This window comes from Dipodomys spectabilis, unplaced genomic scaffold (assembly GCF_019054845.1).
Source record: "Dipodomys spectabilis isolate Male_0828 unplaced genomic scaffold, ASM1905484v1 ptg000033l, whole genome shotgun sequence".
In the NCBI taxonomy this organism is placed as follows: Eukaryota; Metazoa; Chordata; class Mammalia; order Rodentia; family Heteromyidae; genus Dipodomys; species Dipodomys spectabilis.
In genome coordinates, this window is record NW_024870710.1 from 2399924 (window position 1) to 2423244 (window position 23321).

A 23321-nucleotide genomic window follows, 5' to 3' on the forward strand; every position below is an offset into this window, starting at 1 on the left:
TCGGGGTCTTTTATTGTTCCATATGAATTTTTGGATTGCCTCTTCTATTTCCTTGAAGAATGAGGTTGGAATTTTGATAGGTATTGCGTTGAATTTGTAGATAGCCTTGGGAAGCATTGCCATTTTCACGATGTTAATCTTTCCAATACAGGAGCATGGGAGGTTTTGCCATTTTTTAAGTTCTGTGTTGATTTCCTTTTTCAAGATTTTAAAGTTTTCATCATAGCGGTCCTTCACTTCTTTGGTTAAGTTAATTCCAAGTTATTTCACTTTTTGTGGGGCTATTACAAATGGAGTTGCTTTCCTAATTTCAGCCACACTTTTCTCATTGTTGACATACAGAAAAGCCATTGATTTTGGGGGGTTAATTTTATAACCTGCTACTTTACCAAAGTTTAGAATCAGCTTGAGTAATTTGGGAGTGGAGTCTATGGGATTCTTTAAATACAAGATCATGTCATCTGCAAAGAGGGAGAGTTTTATTTCTTCTTTCCCTATTTGGATCCCCTTTATGTCTGCATCTTGTCTTATTGCTGTAGCTAGGCATTCTAATACTAGATTGAAGAGAAGTGGAGAGAGTGGGCATCTTTGTCTTGTTCCTGAGTTAAGAGGGAATGGCTTTAGCTTTTCACCATTGAGTATAATGCTGGCTGTAGGTTTGTCATATACAGCCTTTATTGTATTGAGGAATGTTCCATGGATTCCTAATTTTTCCAAAGCCTTCATCATTAAAGGGTGTTGGATCTTGTCAAATGCTTTTTCTGCATCTATTGAGATAAACATGTGATTCTTATTCTTGCTCCTGTTGATGTGATGAATAATATTAATTGATTTGCATATATTGAACCAGCTTTGCATCCCTGAAATGAATCCTGTTTGAACGTGGTGTATGATTTTTTGGATGAATCGTTGAAGTCGATTGGCCAATAATTTTTTGAGAAGTTTTGCATCAAGGTTCATCAAAGAAATGGGTCTATAGTTCTCTTTCTTTGATGAGTCCCTGCCTGGTTTTGGGATGAGGGTTATGATGGCTTCATAGAATGTGTTCGGTAGTGAGCTTTCTCTTTTAATTTCATTGAAGATTTGGAGGAGTATTGGTGTGAGCTGTGCTATGAAGGCCTTGTAAAATTCCGCTGTAAAACCATCTGGTCCTGGACTTTTCTTAACTGGGAGGTCTCTTATTACTGTTTCTATTTCAATGCTTGATATGGGCCTGTTAAGATAGTTTAACTCATCTTTTTTTAGTTTCAGCATGTCAATATTTGCTAGGAAAAGGTCTATTTCTGTCAAGTTCTCAAACTTATTAGCATAAAGTTTTGAGAAGTATTCCCTTATAATGTTCTGAATCTTGGTTGTTTCCGTGGTGATGTTTAAATTCTCATCTCTGAGTTTATTAATTTGGGTGTGTTCTCTTCTTTTTCTGATAATATTTGCTAAGAGTCTGTCAATTTTGTTAAGTTTTTCGAAGAACCAACTCTTTGTTTTGTTGACTCTTTCTATAGTTTTTTTGGATTCTAATTCATTTAACTCTGATTTAATTTTAATTATTTCTTTCCGTCTACTGGATTGGGGTTTATCTTGCTGCTCTTTTTCAAGGAGGTTTAGATGTGTCATTAAATTGTTAGTTTCAGATCTCTCCAATTTGTTGATGTAGGAGCTCAGAGCTATAAACTTGCCTCTGAGTACAGCCTTTGCTGTGTCCCACAGGAGCTGGTAATTTGTGTGTTCATTTTTGTTGAATAGCATGAACATTTGAATTTCCTTTCTAATCTCTTCCATGACCCACTCATGATTCAGCAGTGTGTTGTTCAGCCTCCATGTGATACTGGACTTTCATTGATGGCTTTTGGTGTTGAGTTCTAATTTTATTCCCTTGTGGTCAGAGAGAATGCAAGGTATAACTTCAATGTTTCTGAATTTAGACAAGTTTGCTTTGTGGCCTAGAATGTGGTCTATTTCAGAAAACGTTCCATGTGCTGCTGAGAAAAACGTGTATTCTGATGTTGCTGGGTGAAATGTTCAGTAGATGTCTGTTAAGTCTCGTTGATCTATGCAGCTGTTTAGATCTGCGGTTTCTCTGTTGAGTTTTTGCCGAGTTGATCTATCTAGTAGGGAGAGTGGTGTGTTAAAATCCCCAACAATTAATGTCTTTAGATCTATATGGGATTTGAGGGAAAGTAGTGTTTCTTTGATAAATTTGGGTGCTCCATTGTTTGGCGAATAGATATTTAGAATTGTAATATCCTCCTGAAGGAGAGATCCTTTAATTAGTAATGTAGCGACCTTCTTTATCTCTTCTCACGAATTTTAATTTGAAGTCTATTTTATCTGATATTAGGATTGCAACTCCCGCCTGTTTATGGGTGCCGTTTGCTTGGTAGATTTTGCTCCAGCCTTTAACATTGAAAATGTGTTTGTTTTTACGGGCAAGATGTGACTTCTGCAGACAGCAGATAAAAGGGTCTGGTTTTTTAATCCAACTAGACAGTCTATGTCACTTAATTGGAGAGTTCATTCCGTTAACGTTAAGAGATAGGACTGAGAGGTATTGAGGAGTTCCTGCCATGTTATCCACCTTCTTGGGGGCTGCGAAAACTGGGTTCTTCCCATGGTTCTTGGATTCTCAGTTAGGGTGCAGTTTCTTGGCCTTTATTGTCGTCTTGTTGGTTTTCTATGTGTAGGACATCTTTAAGAATCTTTTGTAGGGCTGGTTTGGTGGAGATATATTGTTTCAATTTTTCTTTGCTATGGAAGGTTTTTATTTGACCTTCAGTTATGAAGGAGAGTTGAGCTGGATAGAGTATTCTTGGTTGATAGTTGTTTGTTTTTAGGGCATGGCATACATCATTCCAGGCACTTCTTGCTTTGATTGTCTCTGCTGAGAAATCTGAGATGATTCTAATTGGTTTCCCTTTATAAGAGATTAACCTTTTCTCCTTGACAGCTTTAAGGATCTTTTCCTTGGTCTGAGTTGATCCTGTGTGGATTATAATGTGATGGTGGGATGTCCTATTCTGGTCTGGCCTATTTGGGCTTCTAAAAGCTTCTTGTATCTGAATAGGCCTATATTTTTGTATGTTTGGGACGTTCTCTGCTAGGATCCTGTTAAACAAATTTGCTAGACCATTAACTTCTGTTTCTAGGTGCTCCTCTACACCCATTATCCTTAGATTAGGCCTTCTGATGGTGCCTTCCAGGTGTTGGATAGATCTATCATATTTCTTGGACTTGTCTTGGATGGTTGTATGTTCTTTCTCTATAATATCTATGCTGTCTTCAACCCTGAGATTCGATCTTCTGAATGGTCTAACCTGCTGTCAAGACTCTCTACTTTGTTTTTTATCTCTTTTCCTTCCATTTGGTCGGCTTTGATGGCTTCAAATTCTTTCTTGAAGCTCTGTTTTAGGTCTTGTATGAATTTCTTTACTTCCTTAATTTGGTGTTCAGTGTTTGTTCTCAAATCACTTAGTTGATTTGTTATGGTTTCTTTGGACTCCCATTCCTTCTGTTGGGTTCCATTCAGCATTCCCTTTGTGGTCTCCCTGACTTCCTTCAGCTCTTTGTTAATGGATTCCATGAATGCCTTTAGTGATCTTTGTGTATTCTCTATCTGCTCTCTCAATTCCAATATTACTCTTTGATCAGCTTCCTCTTGTTCGTGGGATTCCTGCAGTTCTCTTTGAGTGTTCTCAGCCTGCTCACGCCATTCCTCCCTTTCTGTTTGAGTATTCTCAAGTTGCTCATGCAAATCCTGTATCAGTTTTTGAGTAGCTTCCTCACGCTTATGATATTCCTGTATAAACTTTTGGGATGCCTCCTCTCTCTCCCTATCACGCTCATACAGAGTCCTTTGTAAGTTGTCAATTTTTCATTTATCATGTTTGCCAGCAGTGTCTGTAGAGCTATTTGGGAACTCTCCTCTGGATTATTCATTATCTGTTCCGTCCCCTGATTATCAAGATTGGGAATTGAGATACCCGGATTTGCCATTTTTCTTGTGTTTTTCCGGCTTACTCTGTCCATTTGTGATGAAAATAGCACCAGTTTTGTGCTAGAACACTATCTTAAGGCAAACCAAAGTTTGCATTTGTACAGTCAATAGTCTAGAGATACCATCTAGTTCAACAGATACATCTATTCAACATCAAACAACTATATGTTAAAGGGCTTTGAACCGCAGAGAAGAATTTGGAAAACCAGAAATTATTAGGGTTAGGGAGAGATGTGGGTAAAAAATAGGAATAGATTGGTGTGGGGAGCCACAGGGAGAGCTAACTATGTCCTAATCTCAATGCAGGAAATAGGTTGGGTAGGATGCAAGTAGAGAGAGAGAGAAAAAGAAGAATGGGAAAGGGAAATGAAAAGAGACCAGAAAAAAATAGAAACGTAAAAATTAATATTATTATGGAGATAAAAAGACAATCTATTTAGAGAGGAATGTGAATATATTGAGAGAAGGGGAGGGACATAAAGGTGATGTGAAAAACTTAAAAAATGCTTAAAATATTATATAGGTATAAAGAGGTAGTACTGCTATTAAGGAATTTAAGTCTCAGAGGTTTTGAATTGAGTAATAAATTTGTGGATTAAGTGTGTACACAAATGGGGATAGGGTCTACTAATTAACTATGGGTTTATCTGAGGATGTGCAGGACAAGAGTTAAGTCACATAAAGAAGAACAAAAGAGAGGAAAAGGTGAAAATGATAAGAAAGGGAGAAAAAAAGATCAGGTGTTCAGTAGAGCTAAACAAAAAACAAAAAGATTATTAAAAAAGAAAGAAAAAGAGAAAGAAGACAAGAAAAGAAAGGAAAACGCACATTCACGTATTCCTAAAATAAAAATTATAAGAGGAAAATAAAAAGTTACTGGAAAACAATTTTTTTTTCAAAAAAGGCAAAAATTAAAGATTAATAAAAGTTTTAGAAAAGAAAAAAAAAATTTATATATATAAGGTACCAAAAAAAAAAAGAAGAAGAAGAAGAAAAAAAAATAGTTCTTTGATTTTTTTTTTTTTTTTTTTTTTGGGAGGGGTGGGAAGAATCCTGTATCTCCCTTTTGTCTGTAACCAGCCTCTTGTTGTAGTCTCTGGTCTGTTTGAGGTCCTGTGGCTTGATTGGTTTCTTAAGTCAGTTTGTTCGAACAGGCAGAAAAATGCTCTGCTTTACCCAAGATTTTGAGATCCCCCTCCCAGGTTAGTTTAATGGGAGGCAGATCTGCTTTGAGAATCACAAAGGAGGGGGATGCAGTGATGTGGCTAGGTTCTGGGTAGAGTTGAGGCCTTTCAACAAACAGTAGCTTTTCCCTGGGGCTATTTTGTGAAAAACTCACAGCACCCAGCCTGGAGCCATTCTCAGGGTTTCTGTTTTTCAATTGATTGTGGAGGCTGCTAGAGGGAGGGGCAGCCTCTGGTTTTGGTTACCCAGTGGGGAAAGCCACTCCTAGGGCTGGTGCCCGAGCTGGGTGACTTTCCCTGGGTGGAGCTGAGTCTGGGAGGTCACTTCGCCTTTAAGTTCTTGTGACCTGCTAAATGACTCGTTTTATTCCAAGGCCTGAGTTGGAGCTAGCAGCTCCTCCGAGCTTTGACGGTATCCAACATGGAGATCTCCGGTACTGGGCGGGGGGGGGGGGTAGGGGGGGCCTTCCCTCCTCTGCTCCCTGAGAAGGAGTGAGGACGTCAGGCTTCTACTCACGCCGAGTCTTGGTTCCTGGGTCGTCTCTGGTCTGCAAACTGCAGGATGAAGTTGTCCGCTCCTTGTCGGTTCTTGCTGGTGTTGAGTAGAATCCGCTCGCCCGCAGCGTCTGGCTCCTTCGTCCTGGACTCTCTGTGGCTCAGGTTTGGGTGCCCTGTGGTAGCCGCCACGACCCTGCCACCGCCATGGCGGCTGCTGGCAAGCGCTCAGATGTGTCTCCTTGCCTTGGCTTCCCCTCTCTTGCCTAATTCTCTGTCCTGTGATGGCACACTTGGTGTGATTCTCTGGCTTAGGACTGTTCACGGGAACTCTAAAACTGCTTTCTATGCGAGAGTTGTTCAGATTCCAGCTTCTCCTCCGCCATCTTCCCGGAACTTCCTCCGAGAAGATCTCTCAGATCATTTTTTGTGAGTGTATGTGCTGTGCATTATTTTCCATGTGTACAAGAGTTAACAGTAAGAGAAACAATAGCAAAAATAGGAGAAAGAGTAGTTCTGTGTTTAAGGGTTCAATACAATATAGAAGACTCTACAAATAAGACAACATTGAAACAATGAAGCCAAGTTCAGTATGTAGATTTACAGAAGTGATATAGAGAAAGCATTTCTCCTAAGTGGAACATGAAGTATGAGGCCACTCTCTTTCTAAATCACACTTCCAATCGCGCAAATTTGCAAAAAGTAGACTAGAAAATGATTCTGGTTCCATGCAGGTCAGTTATAAGAGAATGGACTTAACTGGAAAAAAGTCCACCTTGAAAGAGCAGGGATTATACTATCAATGAACCTGGAGGCAAAGATCATATTTCTTTTTGTTTCATATATATATATATATATATATATATATATATATATATATATATATATATATATATATATATATATATATATATAGTTGTTGGTCGTGGCACTTGAACCCTTGGCGCTGTCCCTCTGCTATTCAAGTCCAGGCTAATGCTCTACCACTTGAGCCACAGTGCCACTTCCAGTTTTCTTGGAGTTAATTAGAGAAAAGAGTCTCCGGGACTTTCCTACCCAGGCTGGCTTTGAACTTCAATCCTCAGATCTCACCACAACCCAGCTTAAAATCACATTTCTAACAGTATACATTCAGCATATGTAATGTGTATGTTTATCTATATTTATATGAATTAATGAGTTAAAAATCTGGGCTACAGGTTAGACTTCATACTCTCAAAAATGTTTTTAGTTTAAAAGTTGATACTCCTGGAAAAATAAAACTTAAGAATGTAAAGGAGTCTGGGAAGTTCAGTTTGCATCCAGCCTCGGCAGAACAGTCTTTGAGACACTATCTATAATTAACCAACCAAAGCTGCATTGGAAGAACAGTTCAAGGGATGGAATACCAATCATGAGCATGATGTTGAATAAGAGCTTGAGGCTTTTGCATACATACATACAAACATACGCATACACACAGAGGCACTTATATGTGCACACACGAATACACAAATGAAACAACTCTCAGAATATGTAAAAAAGTTAGAAAGCAATAGAAAATATGTCCTGCGTAAAACTAGAATCAAGTGATAAATTTTAATATTAAAAAGTCCTCAAATGAACTTCAAAAAAGTTTGAGACTATTACATAGGTAGGGACCAGAGATAGTAAGAAAATCAAGTTATCATTATTAAAGGGATCGGATCCATGGAGGAATGAATCAGAGACCCCTGCATGTGCATCTGAAAATGTTCATACCCTGTGTCAAATGTTAGAACGTCTTTCAAAATTGTACATAAACAGTCTGAGCAGTCAATGGATAAGATCATCAGAGACCTTCAGAATTGCTAGTGTGTTTCTAGATTAAATAAACCAACAAACTATGGCAGGGCAATGTGATACAAGCCTGGAATTCTAGCACTCAGACTGCCAGGAGATTAGAGATTGGAATTACATAGTGAAACCTTCCCTGGACCAGGTAGTATAATTTTGTCTCAATAAAACGAACCGAACTACAAGAAAGGAATACACAGTTGGAAGTTTGGGCTAATTTTGTCATTATGTTTTGAGAAGTCAATTTTCCTATTGAAATGCAACTGATATATTATCCTCAGTTGTGTTTTAAATGCTCTCTTCATTACAGAACATTCTTAGATGCAAAATAGCTCATGATTCCCATCCAAAATTTGAAAAAGTAAGTAAGCTTCATTCTGTTGGATGCCAAAGAAATGATCAAAGTTTACAAAACTTAAGCCCAGAGAAATAGTACAGTTCGTCTAATATAGGACTTTGTGGACCTTGCAAAATTAGAATTTAGATTCAAAATAAATAGTTTTTTTTTTTGTAATTCCATATTCTATAGGATACTACAAAATTCTTTTTAAGTAGAGGTTTTAACTGACAAATTCACAAATGATTCTGGCATTCTATTTGCCTAGAAAATTCTTTCATGAGAGTTATAATTAGAAGTTAGTAAATAGATAATTCCAACAGTTCATGTATAAAATGATAATGTGAATAATCTACACAGAGTTGCCAACAAATGGATGATATTAATTTATAAATGTAGAAAAGGAAGCAATTTCCTTAATTATGTGCCTCTGTATACAATGAGAAAAATACTAGGTTTGGGTTCATTTTTATTTCATTTTTTTTGGGGGGGGAGGTCCGGTCCTGAGGCCTGAACTCTGTGCCTGGACACTGTCCCTCAGCTCTCCAGCACAAGGCTAGCGCTCTACCACTTGAGCCACAGTGCCATTTCTGGCTTTTTTTCTTTTTGCTTATGTGGTGCTGAGGAATCGAACCCAGGGCCTCATGCATGCAAGGCAAGCGCTCTACCACTGAGCCACCTTCCCAGCTCCTTTTTCTAGGTTCTTATAGTAGTATATTTCTTTGGGATAAAATGACAATGCTAACTAATTTCAGAAGTTTTATAAAGGTTATTCTATGTAAAGGCTTTTCTAAGGTGAAGATTTTACACACTGATGTCAAACTAACGTTTAATTCTAACACTTGCATATATTGTTACACTTGTAATTTTGTAATCAACTTGTTAATAACTGTTTTCATTTCTGCAACTGAAGAATGAAAAGTATGGAACACATCACAAATTTTCATATTATCCTTGTGCAAGTGTCATGTTAATCTCTGTATTGTTGTTATTTGGATATATGTGCTTCTGAAGCATGTAGTATCCTCTAAATTTAAGTAGTTAATGATGCAATCTTTATATCCTTGGGTGCCTATTTGTAGCAAGGAAACCTTATTGTTCCTAACAATACTATTGATCTTATTTCCGTAAAATAATGTGTATAGTGGAAAAAAATTATATTGTTCGGTCTATTGCTCACATTTGCATTTTTTTGTCAATGACAATTTTAAGTCTTTTTCATTTTAGATTTGATCATACTTTGAAGCACTTATTGCTAGGTCCTAAGGTGAAGGCTTTTTCAAGTACGTATTTATGCAACTGAGTTAGCTTTGCAGAGCTAATGGATTCAAAGTAAGCCTTGCTTAAAAGCTACTCCTAAACTTCTGCAGCTGACATTTTCCCAAATGAGGTCTTACCTGCACAAAAGTCTACCTGAAACTTTTCTTTCTTCCATGTAGGAACAGACCAACCAGAATATCCTATCTTGACAGCATTGCAACAATAAGATGTACAAGCATTTATGTAGAAAACGAACTTTAAAACTTTGGTGCAGGGGGTGGGGAGCGTGGAGGATTGGGAGGGGGAGTGGGGGGAGATGAGAAGGTATGGGAAGGGGAAATAAAGGAGGAGGCATTAATGCTTGTTAAGAAATGTACTCATTGTGTATATATTCCAAAATTTCTTGATCCATTCATCTACTAAGGGGCATCTGAGTTGCTTCCAGATCTTAGCTATGGTAAATAATGCTGCAATAAACACAGTTGTGCTGGTAGCTTTAGTGTGGTCTTGTTTGTAAACATTTGGGTGAATGCCCAAAAGTGGGATTACTGGGTCATAGGGGAGCTCTATGTGGAGTCTTTTGAGGAACCTCCATACTTCTTTCCAAAGTTCTTGAACAAGTTTACACTCCCACCAACAATGAAGTAAGGTTCACTTCTGTCCACATCCCCTTCAGCATCTGTTGTTATTAGAGTTCTTGATTTTTGCCATTCTAACTGGGGTGAGGTGGTATCTCAATGTTGTTTTGATTTGCATTTCTTTTATGGCTAGGGAGGTTGAGCATTTCTTCATGTGTCTATTGGCTATCCATCTTTCTTCTTCAGAGAAGTTTCTCTTTAAGTCTTTAGCCCACTTATTTATTGGGCAGTTGTTTCTTTGATGATTTCTTGTTGGGGGATTTAATTTTTTGAGTTCCAAGTATATTTTAAATATGAGACCCTTGTCCGTTGTATAGCTAGTGAATATCTTCTCCCAATCCATAAGCTTTCTATTGATCCTGCTATCTATGTCCTTTTCCATGCCGAAGCTCTGCAACTTCATGCAATCCCATTTGTCCAACCTTTCTTTGATTTGTTTTGTTTCCAGATCTCTATTAAGAAAATTTCGGCCTGCACCAACAGAAACAATGACATTGCCCCATTTGTTAGGAAATGGAAAGACTTGGAAAAAAATATATTAAGTGAAGTAAGCCAAGCCCAAAGAAGCATAATTCCCATGGTTTCCCTTATTTGCAATATCTAGTATATGTATGAGTCAAGCAGAAAAGTTCAGATAAGGTGAAGTTAGGAAAATGATCCCTAAGATATATATTTAAATGTTTTTTCTTTCATGCATTTGTTTCTAACGCATTTATAAGATTATTTCTTTGTTGCTTTGTATGTCTCTCCCCCACATTATAATCCCTGCTTTCACTGTATTTGATATTGGTATAATGTGTGGAGGGGAAGGGGAAAAACAAGTCGTTTAAATAAGGATACAAGTGGACCCGTTGCAACAATGAGAAGTACAAGTTGTCATGTCAAAAACGAACTTTACAACTTTGGTTGAGCGGGGAGGATTGGGGGGGCAGGGGGAGGCTAGGAAGGGATGGGAAGGGTAAACAAAGGAGGAGGCTACAATGCTTGATAAGAAATGTACTCACTATCTTGCCCATGTAATTGTAACCCCTCTGTACAGTATTTTCACAATAAAATAAAGAAATTTACTCATTACATTGCCCATGTAATTTTAACCCCTCTGTATAGTGTTTTACAATAAAATAATAAAACTCAACAAAAAAAGGAAAAAGAAAAAAAAAAGAAAAGAAACTTAACCTAACCATTACAACTTAATAGAACAATTTGTACAGCCTTCCACAACTTCAAAGCGGTAGTGATACATACTTATCCTTTTGGTAATATCAAAGGCAGTTTCTTCCAAGTTGTCCTTCAGACCTGGTTTGATATAATGGTTCAACAGAAGGAGATCCAGTGTATCTTTGCTATCTATATTCCCAGCAGCAAGATGCAAGGGAGTCAAGAGGCATTTAGTTTGGGCATTGGTATCTGCACCATGATGAAGTAAGAAAGACGCCACACTGGTATTATTCCACGAGTAAGCACTGCGCAGAGGTGTCCAGCCATTAACAATTATTGCATGAATATCTGCTGCTTGAGCCACCAACTCATGGACAATTGCTAAATGTCCACTGTAGGCTTCCCGATGAAGAGGGGTATATTCATTGTCATCCCTAGTATTCACATGAGTGGCCTTTATGCAAAGAAGTCACCATACTCTAGTAAACCGATTATTTTCAGCAGCCCAAAGAAGTAATTTGCTTGGATCCTACTCCATTTTTTTTTCTTGCAATTGATATGATTCCTCACTTTTTCATTTTGTTCCTCATCTTCATCAGAATTGCCTAACTAGAGACTTTCAGTGCCAGTGGGAATAAGGTGTCCATGTATTTCCCCAATAGTTTATATTGGTTGAACTTGTGAGAAAAATGCAGTGAATTTTCTGCATCTGTTTTTTTCATGATGATTTATTTTCTCTTTTTCCATTTTTATTATTCTAAGTCATTCTAACTGGAAAGTAGGGAATTGATGGAGAGCAGAGGAAAGATGTTCCTCCGCATTCAAAGGTACAGACTGAAAATGAGGATCAGTGTTGTCTTCATGTGCAGCTTCTTCTAGGAATGAGAAAATAGAAGGTGGCTCAGTGGTAGAGTGCTTGCCTTGCATGTATGAGCAACGGCAGATCATTTCCACTTTGCAGCCTTGTCATTCAGATTCAAGGTGCAAAGAAAAAAAATGTAATACTCCAGCCCTCTGAAGTTCTCCACGTTTTGTGGTATCCTACTTTTTTTCTTCCTGCAAACCCACAGGGCCTAGGATCCCAGGATTGGCTAAGGGTCCAGAGACTGCACCATAGCCTAGGGTGATGGAAGCTGAGTCGGTGTTGCCACGACCTGAGTTCAAGCCCTGTGGTTGGCAAAATAATGTATAAATGAAAAATTAATTATTTATTTAACTAAATTAAAAAAGAAATAATGGCCCCTGATTTGGAATTTCTGCCAGTTTCCTTCTTGGGATTTGAACTCAGGGTCTTGGTAAATCTGTAGCGATGTGAGGGAAGGTGCAGAGTTGCCACTACTTGAGTTCAAACCCCGTGCCAAGCCAAAAATTAAAAAAAAGTCACTGAGCTAGGCAGGGGGAGTAGTTGTGGAGATGGGAGGGGAGGGATGTTAGGGGGAAAACAAAAAAAGAGGCAACAATGCTCAATAGGAAAGGAACTCATTTCCTTGATCATGTAACTGTGATAACTCTGTACAACATTGTTGCAATAAAAGTGTACAAAAAAGAAACAATGTAGTGCTCAGAGAAGCACTTTGGGGGTAAGGTAAGGATGTCTGAAAAGCTGTACAAAATTCTACACTGCGTTTTATTTTTACATGTTCTGTATGGAACTGAATGAACATAACTGCTCTCATTAAAAAAAAAAATTAAGCCACTGTCTTGGAACTGGGGCCAGTATTTCTGTAATTACTGTGATTTGATCTCACCCTCCAGGTAACTCTTTTGCACCATGGGTGAAGGTGAAGCTTACTTTGAGGAAAACAAATTCAGGCTAGAGTACTGAGGGCCCAAATGAACGCCCTGCAATGGAAAAAATGTTTCTATACATGTGTAATATATGATATATAATTACATATGTATGTTTATTACATATTATTATTTTATTACTGATTTTGTATTTTATTTTTTATTTGATTCATTTATTGTTTATTGTATTTAGTATTATTATACACATAATATTTAATACAGGTTTTAAATCTATTTTAAAATGATTCACAATAATTTAGGATATTGACTCATTTTCATTTATACTTTATTAAGTGTTGAAACATAATACATAATTAAATGGAAGCATTTCTCAGTCTTCACATGTTTAGAGTCTCTCCCACAGATGAGCTTTGTCTTCTTTATCTTTGGACACCTTCCTATAGGGATTTCTTTAGATGATTTATAATCAGAGGCCTTTTCTTGAGGATAGGCAAGTTGAGGGATAAAATTGTAAGGGTGGGGCTACAAATGTGACTTAGTGGTAAGGAGCTCGCTCAGCATGCATGAATGCCATGGTTTGAATCCTCAGTGCCACATACTCAGAAAAATCTAGAAGCTGTGGAGTGGCTCAAGTGGTAGAGCTCTAGTCTTGAGAAAAAGAAGCTCAGAGAGAGTGCCCAGGCCCTAAGATCAAGCCCCAGGACTTTCAAAATAATAGGCCAGATGCTGGGGGCTCACACCTGGAAAACTAGCTTCTCAGGAGACTGAGAGCTGGAGACCACAGTTCAAAGAAAGGCTAAGCAAGGAAAGCCTGTTAGACTCTTATCTCCAATGTACCACCAAAAGACACTGTGGCTCAAGTGGTACTGTTTGCCTTGAGCTGAAGGGCTCAGGGACAGTGCCCAGGCTTGAGTTCGAGACACACAACTGGACAAAAGTGAGGGTTAATCAAAGTACTTTTCCTATTTGCTAATTAAGAGAACATTCTCTGGAAAATGAACGCTGATGTATACCAGAACCTTGAGTCAGAGCTCAAGGTTCAAGTTTAGTAGATCCATATGCCCAGCCTCTGGGACTCTAGCATTATAACCTTGTGTGCTACAGAGTTCTGAAAGGTCCAATGTTGAAAGGGTTAATATGCTCCCCAAGCCCTTTGTGATAAGCACTTGACTTGTACTAACAATATCATTACAGTTCTGAACCTAGCAGAGAATCAGTAGCTCACGCCTATCACCCTAGCTTAGGAGACAGGTCTCAGGATCACAGGGTAAAGCCAGCCAGAGTAGGAAATTCTATGATACTCTAACTTCCACATCTGAAAGGTCAGATGTTCAAGAGCTTCCTGGGTTTCCCTTGGTGATGAGAAGCTACTTGCACTCTAAATGTTCTTGGAGTTCTCAAGCTATAGTAGCAGGAAAGAAACATTATTGACCCATCCTGGGTTCAAATGAAGTTCTCAGGATCCAAGCCCTAGCCCTGTTAGCAAGAAGAACTCCATGTAACACTGTATTTGAAGGACAGAAAATAGTTCCAAAAACCAGGCTAGGTGAAGAGGCCAAGGCCTGCAGGATTAGGAGGCAGAATGTACACACTCAACAGGGAAGTGAGCTGCAAAACCACTTCATTCATTCCAGGCACAACCAGCAATTGGGTGGGGTGGGACTTCAAACATTTGTGAGAGTTACACCAGGGTCAAGCTTTTCTCAGCCTCTTCAAACAATGACTGATTAACCTTCCTCCTTCAGGTGAAGGGTGCCTCCAGCTATCTTTAGGTTACCAATAGAGAGCCAGTTTAGTGTGTGAGTGTGGGTGTGTGTGTGGGGGGGGGGAACAGAGTTGAAAACCCTGATCTCTGGTTTTAAGGAGTGGGTTTTTTACTCTTCATCTGTCACATTTGAAGGTCCTTCTTCTACCTCGGTGAGTCCATTCTCCTTCCTTCCTTCTGCACATCATTAATACTAATCCCCAGTCCAAGGAGTGGCAGGGCCGTTTCTCTTCTCTCTCCAAGCACCTTAGTTAGAACCTGGCTCTTCCCTCTTGACTATGGGGCCCTCAGCTACCTGAGAAGTGGGAGAGAGACAGTCTTCCTGCTCTATGATTATGTGAATGCGATGCTGGTATCCTGGCACACTGCAGAAGGCCTCATGGTTGGGAAGTAATCCCTTCTTCCCTCCTGAATTCCAAGACCAGATTCATCTATCACCTCTCTCTCTCTCTCTCTCTCTCTCTCTCTCTCTCTCTCTCTCTCTCTCTCTCTGTCTTTCTGTCTATCTATCTATCTATCTACCCACCCACCTACCTACCTACCTATCTCTTTGCCAGTTATCGGTTGAACTCAAGGACTGGGCACTGTCTCTAGTACTCTACTACTTGAGCCACAGCACCAATTCTGGCTTTTTCTGTGTATGTGCTACTGAGGAATCGAACCCAGGGTTCTTGCATGCTAGGCAAACACTTTCTCACTAATCCACATTCCCAGCCCCCTCATCTTTTTCTTAATTGTAGTTTTTACATATGTAGGCTGCCATTTTTTGGTCCCCAAGTTAATTTTTCTGAATACCAGTTACTTCTAAGAAATTTGATCTTGTCTTCCCCTGCCTGATTTGTGATTGTTCCTGTATTGGCCTCATAATAAAACGTAAATAAACCCTGCTGAGAGCCTAAGTGTGCATCATATAAATACACAGGCCTGGAACCCTGGAGGAGAAAAGTGATGGGCCTGAAATGAAGAATTATGATGCAGAATATGCAACAGGCATCTCTGAAAAATAAATCAGTAAATAAAAGCAGAAGCATTTTATATAGTCTGTTTGCACTCTGGGAGGTAAAATACACACATAAGCATGTAAGGCACTGATACTTAACTTGGCCTTCTCTCTTTGAATTTTTTTGTGGTCATCCCAGGGTTTAAACTCAGGGCCCTATGCAATCCTGAGTTGTGTTACTCAAGGCTGAGGCTCTACCACTGCCAAAGCTCCACTTCCAGCCATCTGGTCGATAAAAATTGGACATAAGCGCCTCCCAGGTTTTCCTGCCTGTTCTGGCCAGTATCTCCTGCTTGGCTTTCTCTCTCAAAGCTGGAGCTCTACCCTTTGGGCCACTGCTCCACTTCTGGTTCTCTGGTGGTTTATTGGAGAAAAGAGGCTCACAGACTTCCTGCTCAGGCTGGCTTTGGACGGCGATCTCCTGAGGAGGATTCAAGCAACTTTCCTCAGGGTTTCGCTGAGGAACCGCTCCACACAAAACTTTAGTCTAAATCTCAAGAGGTACTAGAAAAAAACAGAAACAGAAAGATGCTTCAAGTGTGTTCTAGATAATTAAGGTTGGAAACACTCATAATTATTAGGTCATTTTATAGGCAAAAGGAGCAATGAAGACTGCATGAGGATCTTTCCAGCTTTCAATCCACTCATCCTGAGAGAGTAAATTTATTGCAGCTCAATGCTAAGTGACCGAACTGGCATGTCCTGTGCACATTTGCTCCCAAATCCAGGAACACTCATGTCTCACTTTTGGCTGCAAACCTGTGATCAGAGGAGAAGATGAGGAGAGAAAATCGTTCTCAAAGAAAGCAGCTATAAAGAGCATTGAGTAGTTTACTTATAAATTCAAGCCAATGGAGTGACCCTTTTAAGAGGTCAGCTTGTCCAGAGTAAGAAATGAAGAAGGAAAGAAAGGGAAGTGCCAGTGGCTGCTGACTGTAATCTCAGCTCTGAGGAGGCTGAGATGTAGAGAGCCTTAGTTTGAATTCAGCCAGTATTGGAAAGTCCATGACACTGTTATTTCTAAGAGATCACAGAAAAGCCCAGATGTGGGGCTGAGACTGAAGGTTAATGCAATACCATTGAGAAAAAGCAGCTCAGGGACAATGCCTAGGCTCATAATCCCACCCCAGGACCTGCCCCCGCAAAAAGGGCCTGTACCTCCATGTCTTTGCGTATGTATGGATGTATTCCTTTAGGTGTAGCTCCAGAGTAGCTATAATGACCAGCATCAAACTAGGAAATTTGTTTTTAATACAATGATTAAATAGCATAGAGAGCGCTTTTGAAACAGTGCATGTTCAGGGACTCCCCTCACTGTTCCCAGTGTTACCTGAGGGTTTCTACCCACACCATGCTGTGGGACGAAGCCTCACTCATTGCCTGAACAGGCAAACAAAAGGCCTCACTCCTGTACAGCTGTATGACAAACAACTGCATCTGGGCCAATTATTGAGGATGAGTGTGGGTAGGCTCTGAAGGCCAGGAGAAAAAGGCCTCTTTGTACCCCAAGCTATCTCTCTCACCAGTCCTCTGTTTTGATAGGATGCCTTCATTTGTGTAACCTCCCTTGGCAGGCCAAGTTCCCTGCACTTATCCTGCCTTTGTGAAACTGTATTCCGGTGTTCAGATGCAGTGCTCAATATAATTCAGGAGTCCTTCTGCAAGAAGACTAGGACATTGAACTTAATGAAATGTATAATTGCAGGCGATGATGGGCCTATGATGCCTCTCCTAGGTTTCTGGAACCTTGGGAAATCCAAGCACATGTCGGATATCACAAAGCTTCCTGTCATCTAGGGCTGGTGAAGCTTATCATGTTTTGAAACATTTGACCTCTCCTAGTTGGGCCCTGGGTGGCTAGGTTTTGGGGTTGAACACAGGGCCTGGGTGCTGACCATGAGCTCAGTGCAGAAGGTCAGTGTTTTACCATTCTGTGTCTCAGCTTCACTTCTGGTGTGTGTGTGTGTGTGTGTGTGTGTGTGTGTGTGTGTGTGTGTGTGTGTGTGTGTGTGTGTGTGTTTGTATGTGTGAGTGTGTGTGTCCCTGTGTGCGTGCATACACTAGTCCTGAAGCTTGAATTCAGCACTGTACCTTGTTTTTCTTGAACAAGGATAGCTCTCTCCCACTTGAACCCCAGAGCTACTTCAGGCTTTTTTCTAGTGAAGTGGTCCTGAGAAATCAAGCCCAAGGTTTCATATATGCAAAGCACTCTACCCCTAAGGCACAGTCCCAGCCCTCTACTTCAGGTTTGTTAGTTTCTGCTTTTTTGTTGTTGGTGGTGGTAGATGATGTATGGGTCTGCGTACTGTCCCTGAGCCCTTCAGCTAAAGTCTGGTGCTCTACCACTTGAGCCACAGAGCCATTTCATGTTTTCTGGTGGTCCATTGGAGCTAGGTGTCTCAAGGACTTTCCTGCCCAGGCTAGCTTTGAACCATGATCCTCAGATCTCATCCTCCTGAGTAGCTAAGATGACAGGCATGACCAAAAGTACCAACCTTCCACTTGAGGTTTCTTAGTGGTCAATTGGACATAATAGTCTCATAGGACCTTTTTTGTCTGGGATAGTTTGGAATCCAGATCCTCAGATCTCAGCTTCCTGACAAGGCAGCTATCAACCCCTAGGTCATGGCACTCTGGCACTCTGTAGCAAGGGGGTCCGTGGTTCCACATGGTGGAGTGGTAGCCATGTGCCCAAGAAGTAAGGGTCAGATCTTAGGCACTGAGTTCAAGGTTCATGACTGAGCCAAAACAGAACAAAACCATTGTCTGCTGTAGACAACTCACTAGTCTTCAGTTATACATAATTTTGTCCCTGCCATGGAGACATATCTGATCTCAAAATTCTTGTCTACATAATCATCTCAGTGTGTAGCTCTTACAAGGATCCAATGAAAGAATGCATCCTGAGAAGGACACAGCACATGGCACTCTTCGCAAGACTCAGCACACAGCATCCTGTGAAAGACTCAGAACACAGTACCCAATGAAGGACTCAGCACACTGCACCCTGTGAAAGACTTTGCACATAGCAACCTGTGCAAGACTCAGCACAGAGCACCCTTTGAAGGACTCAGCACATAGCTCTATTCCACAAGCTGTCATTAGAATTAGGGAAATTTTAGAAATATACTGTGACATCATGAATATTGTGACATCACATTGCTAGATGTAATGACTGTTGTGTCACATTGTCACATCACAAATCTGTTCTGACTTCATCACATTTGTGCCAACAAATGCATTTGGAATCCTCACAATCCCATTCTAAACTTATATACTCATTGTGAGTTAATGACAATTGAGGTCTGGAATGCCATTGTAACATCAGCAATCTACTGTGACATCACAAAAGTATTTTGAATTCATCACTATTATGGCATCACCAACTAATTGTCACATAACACTCTTATGACATAATTTGACATCATATTGCAATTGTGATATTACTGTACCATCATGCTTTCAAAAATCTATTATGCCCTCATCACATCTTAGAATATTCATGGTCTTTGGGATAGCAAGCTATTTCTATGAACATGTATCATTGTGAACTTATAGCAATTGAAATTTGAAATAAGATGTGATATTACAAACTAACCTATTTTTATATCATTAACATTTTGAAAACTGAAACCTGTTAGGAATGCTAGCACTTTTGACAAAAAATATGGCCTTTGTGTCATCACAGTTCATTTGAGTATGTCATTATGATTTCATTCTCTAACCTCACTATAAACTAATGGCAATTAAGATCTGACATGCCATTTTGACATCACAAACACTTTGTGACATCATCACCAATGTGACATCAGACTGTTGTTATGACACGATCAGCTCATGGTGACATCACCAAGATACAGTGACTTCATAGCATTATGACATCGCATTGCCATTTTGCTGTAATAGAGACACTGTGAATGTATATCCTATGATTTGATAATATTTCAAATGTGGCATATCAGTTGATATCAGAAACACATTGTAACCTCATAACCATTGTAACATTATAAACCCTGTGTGACGTCATAACCAGTGTGATGTCACATTGTTATTATGACATCTTTAGCTTATGGTGACATCACAAAATGACAATGACATTATAGCATTTGCCATTATGTCATTGTGACATCATAGTTACATTATGAATGCCTAATCTGTGATTTCATTGTATTTGAAATTTGGCATATGGGTTGATATCAGAAACTCATTGTGATGTCATAACCATTGTCACATCAAAATCCCTTTGTGACATCAATTTGGCAATGTGCCATCACAATGGCAATGTGATGCTACTAAGGCACTGTGATATCACAATGGTCATGAACTCACAATGGGTTTCTGATATCAACCAACATGCCACATTAGAAATAGAATCAAATAACATAATAGGCAAACACAACGTGTATATGACATCAGAATGACAATGCAGTGTTACAATGCTATAATGTCATTGTAGTGTTACATGTCAAAATGGGCTGATGGTGTCATAATGGCAACATGATGTCACAATTATGATAATGTCAGAAAAGATTTGTTATGTTTCAATGGTATATATGATGTCAGTTGTCATTAGTTCCCCATGAGGATATGGATACAAAAAAAGTTCTGTGATGTCACAGAGATCACGTGTGTTTTCAAATGTGGTAAGAGGTCATAATAGATTTGTGATGGCACAATGTGATTCATAATGTCACAATGGAAATAAGATGTCACAATGGAAATGAGATGTCTTATTGTGTTTTTGATGTCACAGTGGTGATGAGGTCACAATGGTTTTGTGATGTTAGTTTATTTGTAATATCAGAATGATATATCTAATTTCAATTACTCATAATTCAATGTGAGAATACCAGGTGATAGAAGAAGCTTCATAGTATGAGGTCATAGCATGTAAAAACCCAATAGGACAGTGATTTCACAATGACAATATGATGTCTCAACATCATGTTATAATAATGTTTTGAGGTCACAATTGGTGACGCCATACTGATGAGGGGTCACAATATATTTGAGATGTCCCAAGGGGTTGGTGATGTCACAATGGCTTGTAGGATCTCAGTTGTCATTAACGCAACATGAGTATATGAGTTTGGAAAGGGATTCTGATGTCACCAAAGTATATGTAGTCACAAAGGTGAAGAACTAACAGGTCTGAGATGTCCAAAGTGACACAATGGTTATGATGTCCAGTGGTGTGATATCATGATGTTACACCGGATTTTAGATAACTCATGTTATATCTGAAATATGAGGTCGAACACAGATTTTCAACTCACACAGGGCCTAAGATATCACAATGGCATGTCACAAAAATTATGAGGAAAGGAGAGGTATTTGATGTCACAGTGGGTTAATGATATAACAAAGGCAATACACTGTGACAAAGAGATTTGATGTCAAAAAGGTTATGAGTTCACAATGGTTTCCTGATATCAACTCACATGGCACATTTGAAATTGAATGAAATCAAAAAATAAGCATTCACAATGGGTCTATGACATCAAAATGACAATATGATGTCAAGGCAGCAATGTTTGATAGGATATGTACACATTACCTTGCTCATGTAACTGCAATCCCTCTGTACACTATACTTATAATAAATAATACACAGAAGAAAAAAAAGAAAAAATGGTATGGTGTCATTGGGGTTTGGTGATGTCACAATTAGATGATGATGTCATGATGACAATGTGATTTCACAGTCATAATTATTGCTCAAAGTATTTGTGATGATACAATGCTATGTGTGATCACAATTTTCATTAGGTCACTATGAGGATATGGGTACACAAAGAGTCTGTGATGCCACAGAGGTCATGTGTTTTTGTAAAGGTGCTGAGAGTTCACAATAGCTTTGTGATGTCACAATGTGATTGTGAAGGCACAACAGCAATGTGATGTCACAATGGGTTTGTGATATCACAGTTGTGATGAGGCCAAATGAGTTTGTGATGTCACTATGAGTTTGTAATATCACAATGACATGTGTAATTTCAATTTCTACTAGTTCACAATGAGGATACAATTTCGAAGAAAGAAATTTAAGCTCAAAAGACCTTGAGTTTTTTTTAATCATAACTTGTGTTTTATGCTGCCATTAGGATATTTTAGGCCTTTAGTAAGCTTATAATGTTTTCAAACTCATAATAATTCAGGTATGATATATGATATTCGAAATTGACTCTGACACCGTGAACATTGTGACATCACATTGATAGATATCAAGAACATCATGGTATCACATTGTGAACTCACAAATCTGTTAGGACTTCATCACATTTGTGCCAATACATGACTTTAGAGACAATACAGTCCCTTTGTGAACTCATATCTTCATTGTGAATTTATGACATTCAAAATCCGGCATGGCATGTTGACATTTCCAACCAATTGGGTCAACACAAACCTATTATAGTTCTAATAGCCATTGTGGTAGCACAATCCCTTTGTGATCCCACATTTCCATTGTGATATCACTAACCCACTGTGAAATTCCAATCCTCTCATACCAAATCCAGGAATGAAATGTGATACCTGAATTCAGTGTGACATCTAAATCATGGTGACATCACAGTGATAGATGCTATGAGTATTTTGTCACATTCTGACAACACACACCTGTTAGGACTGCATCACTTTTGAGACAACGCATGCCTTTGGAGACATCACAGACCCTTTGTGAGCTCACATACTCATTGAGAGTTAATGACAATTGAGATCACATGTGTCATTTTGATATCACCAACCTATTGTGACGCCTCACACCTCTTGTAAATTCATCACCAGTGTGGCCTCACCAATTGTGATATCAAAACATTATTAAGTCATCATATTGCAACATCCATTCCATTGTTTTTCAAAAATCTAGTATGTCTTTATAGCATTTTAGAAAATTCATGGCCTTTTATATTTCAGTCTTCTTCTGTGAACTCATAGACTCATTGTGAAATAGTAGCAACTGAAATTGGACATGTGATTATGAGATGTGACTGCACAAAACTATTTGATTTTATCACCAATGTGACATCACAAACCCATTGTAAGCTTTCATTGCCATTTGACATCACTATCACATTGTGACATCCCAAACCTATTAGGACCTCTTAGCACTTTTGAAAAAACACATGGCCTTTGTAACATCACAATCGCTTTGTGTAACTATACCCTCATTATGAACTGACAATTGATATCAGACATGCCATTGTAACATAACGATCCCTTTGTGACATCATCAATGTGATATAACATTCTCTTTATGACAGCATCAAGTACTTTTGACATCACAAAACTACAGTGACAAGATAGCAGTATGAGAACACATTTTCATTGTGATGTTATAGGCAGATTGTGAATGTCTGTTTTTAATCTTTTGTGTGTGTGTGTGGGTCGTGGAGCTTGAAATCTGAGCTTGGGTGCTCTCCCTGCTCTTCAGCTCTAGGCGAGCACTCTATCACTTGAGCCACAGCGCCACTTCTGGTTTTCTAGTGTTTTTGATTGGATAGAAGAGTCTCATGGACTTCCCTTCCTGAGCTTGCTTTGAACTGTTATCCTCAGATCACAGCCTCCGGAGTAGCTAGGATTACAGGTGTGAGCCACCGGCGCCCAACTTTTTCATTGTATTTCAAATTTGACAGGTGTTTAGATATCAGAAACATAGTGAGACCTAATAACCATTGTAGCATCATAAATCAGCAGTGACATCAAATTGTTATTATGATACCATCAGCTCATTGTGACATCATCAAATGGTAATGGCATCATAGCATTATAAATCACAGTGACATTGTTACATCATAGGTGTAACGGTGTGAAGGCCTATTCTAGGAATTCATTCTATTTCTGAAATCCATTTTGACCATATAACCATTCTGATATCACAATCCTTTGTAACATCGCATTGTCATTGTGATATCATTAACCTGCTGT

At 39.1% G+C, this 23321-nt stretch overlaps 1 pseudogene; it reads right to left on the bottom strand.

Annotated features, from left to right (window-relative positions):
* Nucleotides 1–8739: 8739 nt before the first annotated feature.
* Nucleotides 8740–8839, bottom strand: LOC122105745 (annotated as a pseudogene).
* Between the last annotated feature and the right edge of the window lie 14482 nt (nt 8840–23321).